General features: G+C 31.6%; 1 long non-coding RNA gene across 1 annotated transcript; it reads left to right on the top strand.

Moving 5' to 3' along the window:
• The first annotated feature begins 6,703 nt into the window (after positions 1–6,703).
• Positions 6,704–9,436, top strand: LOC139502423 (uncharacterized). The gene is made up of 3 exons (XR_011658837.1): positions 6,704–6,807; positions 7,855–7,937; positions 9,003–9,436. It is a non-coding gene; the product is annotated as an uncharacterized lncRNA (long non-coding RNA).
• The last annotated feature ends 312 nt before the right edge of the window (positions 9,437–9,748 follow it).

Here is a 9,748-nt window from a genome sequence, read left to right on the forward strand (position 1 = left end):
ATAGAGTCACCTCGACCACAGTTTAATTCCTGGCGTTCAATTATAAATTAAGAGCTTCTTCTAATTTTGGTATTATGTTCATTTCATGAGTTAGACAGTCCATATAAAGAATGATAGCGTATTGTTTTAGGTCTTGATCGTGTAAATTATGCTCGATCGTTACCGACTCATCTCCGAGATATGACTTCCCTTCCCGAACATCACCCACAGGTGGCAATGGAATTTGAAAATGATAATTTCACTGTACGTAAGACCAGTAAATTTCTTTCTTGTAACACAATTGATCAGACACAAAAACAGAATAATGCAATTGTGAAGGGCAATATTGGTGCCATAGGATTAACCGAAGATCCCATTTAGACAAATGGATGGTAGCTGGACCAAGAGTCAGTATACTAGAAGATTAATTTGAAAGATCTAGTGGTTTGGGTCATTCTAAAACAGACGAACGACATAATGAAGACTGTACGAAAACACAAAAAGATTTCTTTAAACAGCTTTAAAGGCTTTGCAAGTATGGACGAGTTTGGAAATTCATTTCTAGAAGAGTCGTCAGATTTGTAAAAAAAATACTTCATTTAGGAAAATGTTGATTCGGATACAGGTAAGATATGTAAATAAACTCCAAGATATTGGTCCAAACAATACGAAGATCTTTTGAAGCCAATGCAAAACGAACGAAAACCTGTTTTTTATAACCAAATAAAAAAGAACAACTTCCTATTTTGGCCGCAAAATGAAACAGGAAACGTCTTTGTCAAAAACAAAGCTAGAGAACATTAAAAGTGATTGCGATATCTTTTCTAGACTTTTCATTTTTTGTCACAGTAGACAGTTTTACTTGTAATATTTCTTTATCCATAGAAACCAAACTGCTCCTCCGTCTTTATCTCAGGATGTCACTTGAAATAGTGGTATTAAATCGCTGCAAATGGGTTTACTTGAAACATTCTGCGATTTTCTGATCCGAATTCGGACGCATGTATCGGTGAAGGGGCAGCAATGGTTAATTCTAGATCATAAAGTTGGGCAAAAATATGTGATGATTATGCTAATGATGTCATACAGCCTTATGTAAAATATTGCATCGATAAGTATTTAAAAGTAGACATTGATTTGATGTTTACTAAATGAATAATTTAAAGGCTGTGACAAGACAAAGGCAAGGTTCTCGTACCAGATGGAAAGGTGTTAGTTCTGGTAGAACACCAAGGGTATGGAGTAGTTTTCTCTGAAGATGACAACAAAACGAAATTGTTCAAGTTTCTTGCTGACAAAATTGCTTCTTAAGAGACTAATACAAATGTGTATGTTACTCATGGTGAAAATATTCTTTGCAATTTCAATAAAGATACTTGCTATCTACATGTATCCCCTTGTAATCATGAAGAAGCACATACACGAATGCTTGTCCATGTTCGGCATGATTATGAAAAGTGTTGTAAAATGTAATTTTAGGTAGTACTGACAGAGATGTAATAGTATCAAGAATTGCAGCAATCGCAAAATTAGGTAAAACAAATTGCGGATAGGTTATGAAAGGAATAACGACTTATTATGGCTTCCTGCACGTGACATATCAAATGTGTTTGGTCCTTGTGTAGCTGCTTTTACTTTCTTCCATGCATTTAGTGGATGTGGCACTTTGTCGTATTGTCATGAGAAAGGCAAAAGGTCAGCTTGGCTAACAATGGAAGTTTTTCCAGATGTAAAGGATGTTTTTTTAGGCTTAAGTATGGAGCGAGGCACGATTTGAATTGTTTGCCAGGAAGCAGCGGCATTGTCATGCAATTCCGCCTACAAGAGGTTCTTTTCAAGAGCACATCAAAAGAGAAGTATATCAAGGAGGAGTTATTGGGCTCAGCCTGATTCATGTATTCGAGAGGTTCGTGTTCCAAGTCATGAACACTGTGGTTGGATGAAAGAAAGAATCAATGACAGTTGGAAACCAAAATGGACTTCTTTGACTGCCGTTGCATCCTCGTGTCAGAAAATTTTGAAATGCGGAGCCGAAAACCGAGCTGTGTTGGTAACTGTAGATGCTACCGTTCTGGCCTTCCTTGTGCGGGTTGTTGTAAAGGCAACTATCAGATAATTATAAAATAAGCAACCTGTCTTTCTAACCAAACTATAGGCATTTAAACTTAACAAAGAGTTAAGTTGATGGAAATTATAAAAATATTTTCTACGTATTTGCCGCCATTTTGGAGCCGGAAGTCACGATTTTTCTTCATTTATGTGTTGTTTCGTCGTTCTTAGGAACTGTTTTTAACGTTTTATAATAAATTACATTGGATTATACATCCCTTGTGAAGTTGCTTAAAAGTATAAAAATTGAAATTTTTGACTTTTTTGCCGGCATTTTGAAACCGGAAGTCACCTTTAGTTTCATTAATGTATTGTCTTGTCGTAATTTTGGAGCTTTCATTTACTTTTTATCAAATCTAATATTGGATTTTACATATAACACACCTTTTAAAGGATAAACGAATTATTGTCAATTTGTAATGACGCCATTTCCGAAATGTGTGGTGGCCATCTTGAAAAAATGATTTTTCTTTCTGGCCAGCAACGGATTTTTTCTTAGTATCATTTAGACAACCTTTATACCAAATTTCATGCTTGTATCACGATTTGCACAATTATGTCCATAATATCTTCCACTATAACCTAGGACAGTGGTATAACAGTACAACATAAGAACGAACTATAAAAATCAGTTGAAAAAGGCTTAACTCATCAGATGGACATCCAACATCCAATGGATTTAGTATAAAGACGTCATAAACAGCCAGAGAAAAACATGACCTTGTGCAATGCCAAGTTACAGGTATCGACAGATTGTAGATCCATGAATATGTATATGTATATAACATACTGCATTGCATTATTCTAAAAACATTTTATCGAATAAACCTTTTGTTTCGTGCACAAAGTAAACACAAGCAAACCAAAACTTAGAATGTGTTTGTTTTCTTACTACTTGATATAAAAATATGACAATATCAAAATGCTAAACTTTATTCAATAGCTTTCACTGCTTATGTTTTTGGTCAAACGTATATCTTTAGGGTGGGGGAATCAAAACTGCGCTGAAAGTGTTATAAGCACTAAACAGGCTCGTTCCGCTTTCCATTCGTACAGTAATTAGGTCATTGGCTGTCAGTGCAACGTTGATAGTTTGAGACGCCATATCATAACCATTGCTAGTAAATAGCCACACCAACCTCACGTCATTCCTATATAGAGCACAGTGAGCGGCTAGAATGTTGCCTGACATCATGGACACAGACAATGAGTAAACACCAGTTGTTGGAACTGTAAAGGTACCGGTGCTTGGAGCATATTCATTTGCTGGATTATCAACGATTACACTGTATTTGACAATATTATCTGCATTCCTTGGTACGGTAATTGTTGGTAATGTCGCTGTAAAATGAGCTGAAATGATATTTAAGGTGGTACCTAACACTACAGGGAGATAACTCTGTAAAGTCAGCTAAACGTTTTAATTACGTTGTGTTGTAAAGTGAATATAAAGCTTCTCAATGATCAAAATTGGTGTTTGTCAAATTGCTATATAACCAGTGTAATTTTTCTGACAAAACCGTTGGTTCAAAATTTTTGAAATTTTTATAGTTTTGTTAAAGGGTCAAAGTAAATACTATGACAAAATTTTATGAAAATTAAACGAGCCAAATTAATTTTAGTTCAGGTGTTAGGTACCACCTTAAAAGAAATATAAAAAAATATATAGTGTATATATACACAAACGCCTATATAGTTCTAAAGAATTAAAATGGTCCTACTCAAGCTGTATGAAACTTTATCCTGCGGTCAGCTTTCTATTTATATTTTAATGATCACTGTCAAAAAACAATCCGAATTCTTGATTTTTTACTGCCGTGTTTTGTTCGTTCAAAAGCATATTGTGTATTTGATACAAGTCTATTCAGTCGATTATGTCAATCGATTCCAATCGATGTCAATGAAACCAATTTTTATAATAAAAATTAATACTAGCAATTTGGTGTTTTTCATAAATGCATAGTACAACTTTATACATAAAATTCTGACCAGAAATTGTAACTTAGATAAAAGACGTGCTATTCCATTTGGAATCTATTATTAATAAATCAAATCTATTATTATTTTTGTTATAGTTTCCAAACAACTCTTTTTAAAGTTGTTTTAGTAATTTTATAGTAACATCTTAAAGTCGACAATCAACCATGACAGTGAAACCTGTTTAAGTCGAACCTCTTCGGAACTTAAAAATTTTGTTCGGTTTTGACCGATGTTCGGTTTTATCAGGTGAACAACGCATACTATTTGATATGACGGTGCTTACGAACTTGTTTGGTTTATTCAAGTTTTCGGTTTATGTTGGATTTTACTGTATAATTATTGATTGGTTATACTGACATTTATTATTTTCGTTATGATTTATTAGATAAAAAAAAACTACTATTTCTAGTGTCATTTCAGTAATTTGAATTAAAAGATGTAAAGTAACATCTTCAAGTCGACAAAATTATGTAATCATTATATTATAATTTAGTAAATCCGTCATGCGGTACTATATTTATTGATTAGTTATACTGACATATACACTACAGTTTGAGAATATGGTCTTTGTTTGAATATGCAATTTACGTTAATTTTTATTTTTCAATAATATTATGTAACACATAAACAAACGACAACTTTTGAATTACAGGCTCCTGGCGTTGGACATACATAATGTGGCGGAGTTAAACATGTAAGCGGGATTCCAACCCTCCCTTTACCTTGGATAGTGGTATAACAGTATTAACAACATTCTGCTTTTTAAGGTCATGATAATGTGATTTTTAGTCAGGTTTATCATCATAATTTTCTTGAAACACTATCGGCTATCAATAAATACACATGTTGGTAACTTAAAATATTTATTAACATAAAGTCTTACCAATACTTGCACGACACATCAACACTAACAAAATGCCTGCTAAAATAGGTGTCATTATGATGGCCTTGCTAGTTGATAAGCGTATCTGCAAGAGAGAAAATCGTGAATAAATGAAATAAGGAAATATGTTCATACATGCATTTACATTATTTAGTTAAAGAAAAAAAATAAGATTCCAAACTTTAAAATGGGATATCCGTAAAACCTAATCAAATCAAACAACGTAAAAAACGTTATTTAAATATCAACTATTCGAACTTTGGCGTTATAAATGAAGGTACCACCTGAACGGAATCTGACGCATGGCGTTTTGCTTATAATCAATTAATTTGAAATAATATCACGAAATACAAATATTGCTTTTTAGAAAGCAATCTATATGTATTGAGGCCATGAGTTTTACTTAATTATATTGTATTATATGTGGCAAATTCTAACACATCTTAGGACTGCTTCCATGATTGATATTGCTGTCTGTTGACAAAAGATGTTTATATGTATATTGCTGTATTATTTCATTACAAATATGTCCAGCGTAACTGCATAATTTTACTATAATGGCATAACAAACAAATTTTAAAGGTGATAAAGGACAGAGTAAAAAGTTGAAAATATTAGCTATTCGTAGCGGTACACAAAATTGCGATTGTCTTAACCCTTCAATCATCTACATAGACTGCGATGTGCAAACTCTGGCAAAGTTTATATAAACCCAATGGTACAAACACCATATAGATTTAAAAACTAGGTGCAGTTGATGAACATAGAAATGTACCGCTAATGAGCGTAAAAAATAATGTCAAGTCAACACAGGAGCTTTGACACTTTACTTGAGACAACCAATATAAGAAAAAGATATAATATATATGAAATTAATATATTTTTTTTTTACTTTGAATGAATAATTATAGATAAAAATTGTGACCAAATGAATGAAATTGGTAGGTTATAATCTTCCACTGGACTTATATATGATAAAAGAACTTTTGAAAACAAAATAGTGCGATGATATGAAATGTAAAGGAAACAAAACAAAATAGTAAAACGATTTTGTTTTCCATTTTACGTATTTCATTTTGCTCTTAAATAATGTAGAAAATATTTAACATTAACACTTACCTTTGTCAATCATGTATAGAATGCGCAGTTTTCTCTATTATTCTACAACTCTGAAGTTGAAGAAGGAATGTGGATATATCATATGTTAAAGGGAACACCGTTTATATACTCAAAATCATTGTCATTATTTATTCCATTTTTCCAACACATCAAACAAATAAAGAAAGTATCCAAATGTATGCAATTAAAAAAGATAATGGAGATTTTAATGTATAGGAAGCGATTTAAGATGTTTATCGGTAATATTTCTTTATTTTTTAAACAAGTGAAAAGCATTGCTTTACACCAAAAAATGTAATTATGAAACATGGAAATGCATAAATGGACAGTGCCAATTAAGATAACAATTTTTATTATCCTTTCTCTATTTCAAAATGCACATATATTTCATGTTATTACATCTGACACTTTAAATGTCCATTTATGCGTTTCCATGTTTCATAATTACATCTTCTGGTGTAAAGCAATTCTTTACACTTGATTTAGAAGTAAAGAAATTTTACCGATAAACATCTTAATCGCTTCCTATACATTAAAATCTCCATTATCTTTTTTAATTGCATACATTTGGATACTTTTTTTATACATTTGATGTGTTGGAAAAAAGAAATAATAATGACAAGGATTTTGGGTATATAAACTGGTTCTCCCTTTAACATATATCCACGTTTCCTTCTCCAACTTCAGAGTTGTAGAGTTAAAGAGAAAACTGCGCATTCTATACATGATTGACAAAGGTAAGTGTTAATGTTAAATATTTTCTACATTATTTACGAGCTATTTATGAAATACGTAAAATGGAAAACAAAATCGTTTTTCTATTCCTTCTTGTTTCCTTTACATTTCATAACATCGCGCTATTTTGTTTTCAAACGTTCTTTTATCATATATAAGTCAAGTGGAAGATTAAAACCTACCAATTTCATCCATTTGGTCACAATTTCTATCTATAATTATTCATTCAAAGTAAAAAACAATTATATTAATTTCATATATATTATATCTTTTTTCTTATATTGGTTGTCTCAAGCAAAGTGTCAAAGCTCCTGTGTTGACTTGAAATATTATATTTACGCTCATTAGCGGTACATTTCTATGTTCATCAACTGCACCTAGTTTTTAAATCAATATAGTGTTTGTACCATTGGGTTTATATAAACTTTGCCAGAGTTTGCACATCGCAGTTTATGTAGATGATTGAAGGGTTAAGAAAATCGCAATTTTGTGTACCGCTGCGAATAGCTAATATTTTCAACTTTTTACTCTGTCCTTTATCACCTTTAAAATGTGTTTGTAATGTCATTATAATAAAATTATGCAGTTACGCTAGACATATTTGTAATGACATAATACAGCAATATGAATATAAAACATCTTTTGTCAACAGACAGCAATATCAATCACGGAAGCAGTCCTTAGATGTGTTAGAATTTGCCATATATAATACAATATAAATAAGTAAAACTCATGGCCTCAATAAATTAAGATTGCTTTTTAAAAAGCGATATTTGAATTTCGTGATATTATTTCAAATTAATATATTATAAGCAAAACGCCAGATTCCTTTCAGGTGGTACCTTCATTTATAACGCCAAAGTTCGAATAGTTGACATTTCAATAACGTTTGTTGCGTTGTTCGATTTGATTAGGTTTTACGGATATCCCATTGTTGAGTTTGGAATCTTTGTTTATTTTCTTTAACTAAATAATGTAAATGCATGTTTGAACATACTCGTGTACGATGTTTTCCTTATGTCATTTATTTACGATATTTTTTCTTGCAGATTCGCTTATCAACTATCAAGAATCATAATGACACCTATTTTAGCAGGCATTCTGTTAGTGTTGATGTGTCGTGCAAGTACTGGTAAGACTTTATGTTAATAAATATTTTAAGTTACCAAAATTTGTATGTATTGATAGCTGATAGTGTTTCAAGAAAATTATGATGATAAATCTGACATAATATTATTAAAAAATGAAAAAATAACGTAGATTACATATTCAAACAAAGACCATATTCTCAAACTGTAGTGTATATGTCAGTATAACCAATCAATAAATATAGTACCGCATGACGGATTTACTAATATAATGATTACATAATTTTGTCGACTTAAAGATGTTACTTTACATCTTTTATTTCAAATTACTGAAACGACACTAGAAATAATAGTTTTTTTTTATCTAATAAACTATAACGAAAAAAAATAAATGTCAGTATAACCAATCAATGAATATACAGTGAAATCCAGCATAAACCGAAAACTTTAATAAACCAAACAAGTTCTTAAGCACCGTCATATCAAATAGTATGCGTTATTAACCTGATAAAACCGAACATCGGTCAAAACCGAACAAAATTTTAAGTCCCGAAGAGGTTCGATTTAAACAGGTTTCACTGTAGTACCGCATGGTGGATTGTCGACTTTAAGATGTTACTATAAAATTACTAAAACAACCTGAAAAAGAGTTGTTTGAAACTATAACAAAAACAATAATATATTATTGATAACAGATTCCAAATGGAATAACACGTCTTTTATTTAAGTTACAATTTCTGGTCAGAATTTTATGTTTAAAGTTTACTATGCATCTATGAAAAAAAACCAGATTACTAGTATTACTTTTTATTATAAAGATTTTATTCATTGACATCAATTGGAATCAATTGACAAAAGCGACTGACTAGACTTGCATCCAATACACAATATGCTTTTGTACGAACAAAACACAGCGGTAAAAAATCAAGAATTCGGATTTTTTTACAGTGACTATTAAAATACTAATAGAAAGCTGACCGCAGGATAAAGTGTCATACATATTCAGTAGGACCTTTTTTTTATTCGGAAGAACTTTATACGTGTTTGTGTATTTATATACTATAAAAAAAAATATAAAAAAATGATATTGATTTTAAATATCATTTCAGCTCATTTTACAGCGACATTACCAACAATTTACGTACCACGGAATGCAGATAATATAGTCAGATACACTGAAATAATTGATAATCCGAGTGCTGAATATGTTGTCGGCACCGGTGTCTTTACAGTTCCAGCAGATGGTGTTTACTCATTGTCTGTTTCCATGATGTCAGGCACTCTAGCCGCGCACTGTGCTCTATATAGGAATGAGGTGAGGTTGGTTTGGCTATTCACTAGCAATACTTACGATATGGCATCCCAAACAATCAACGTTGTACTGTCAGTCAATGACAAAATTACTGTACGAATGGAAAGCGGAACGAGCCTGTTTAGTGCTTACAACACTTTCAGCATAGTTAGGATACCCACACCCTAAAGATATACAATTGGACCAAAACTATCAGCAGTGAAAGCTATTGAATACAATTTAGCATTTTAATTTTGTCATATTTGTATATCAAGTAGTAAGAAAAAACACGCATTCTAAGTGTTGGTTTGCTTGTGTCTACTTTGTACACCAAACAAAAGGTTTTATTCGATGCATGTGTTTTAAGAATAATGCAATGCATTGTGTCATGACTGCACAATTGAGATAAATATTTATACGTAAGTTTGATTTTATTAAGATACAGGGTATACGTTATTGAGACAAACACACGACATATATAACTTATAGTATGTATGTATGTTCCTGTCCCATGTCAGGAGCCTTTAATTCAGTGGTTTTCGTTTGTTTATGTGTTACAAATCT

Source organism: Mytilus edulis, chromosome 14 (genome assembly GCF_963676685.1).
Source record: "Mytilus edulis chromosome 14, xbMytEdul2.2, whole genome shotgun sequence".
Classification (NCBI taxonomy): Eukaryota; Metazoa; Mollusca; class Bivalvia; order Mytilida; family Mytilidae; genus Mytilus; species Mytilus edulis.